Below are 880 nucleotides of genomic sequence, written 5' to 3' on the forward strand. Positions count from 1 at the left end.
CAGACAGACAGACAGACAGACAGACAGACAGACAGACAGACAGACAGACAGACAGGCAGACAGACAGACAGACAGATAGATAGATAGTTAATGTTTCATCGTACACAGAGAGTTATCACATTGCAAGTTTTATATTTAAATAATAAGGGTGCTGTATATATTATATATAAGTCTGACTTCTTATGAACCATTTCGAAATATGAACAAAACATACATTTAAATAAGGAACATTTAGAAGAAAATAAAATTATTTAATTTTTTTGTTTTGGCAAGTGTTTTTACGGCGCTCACAACTGCATAAGGTCATATGAGCTCGCGTGCCACACCTAATATTTTCAGTTCGGTAGGAAATTTTGAATTTTGCCCGGGTGGCGGCTGAAGCCTACTCTTATCGATTTTAGACCACCAAGGGATCTTTAACGTGCGCAACTTACACACGGGCCCTCCGAGATTTTTCTCCCTTGTCCGAGAAGGCTAGGTCTAAATCTTTCCTACCAGAAGATCAGGGGTGTGGCAGAAAGACAGCAGTTAGGAGGAGGAGCCAAGGACTAGGAAGGAGTAGCAGTAGAAAGGCTGCAGAAAGAGTCAGGAGCCCAGAGGAGGGGGCAAAGGAGGTGAGAGAGTGGGGGCAGAAAGTAGAAACGAAAGCAAACAGAACATTGCAAGAGAGCAGGAAAGGAGGTGAAAGGAGACAATTTTAGAGAAGAAATTCTTTCGGTCGCTACCTGGATTCGAACCCGGGACCTTTGAATGAGAGGCCAACACCTTCCTCTAGGCCACGAGAGCCCCCAAATTATATTATATGATATTATATGATATTATATGATATTCTTATGAAATGATATGATATTATTTGATATTATATGATATTATATGATAT

This window comes from Aplysia californica, unplaced genomic scaffold (genome assembly GCF_000002075.1).
Source record: "Aplysia californica isolate F4 #8 unplaced genomic scaffold, AplCal3.0 scaffold00664, whole genome shotgun sequence".
Lineage (NCBI taxonomy): Eukaryota > Metazoa > Mollusca > Gastropoda > Aplysiida > Aplysiidae > Aplysia > Aplysia californica.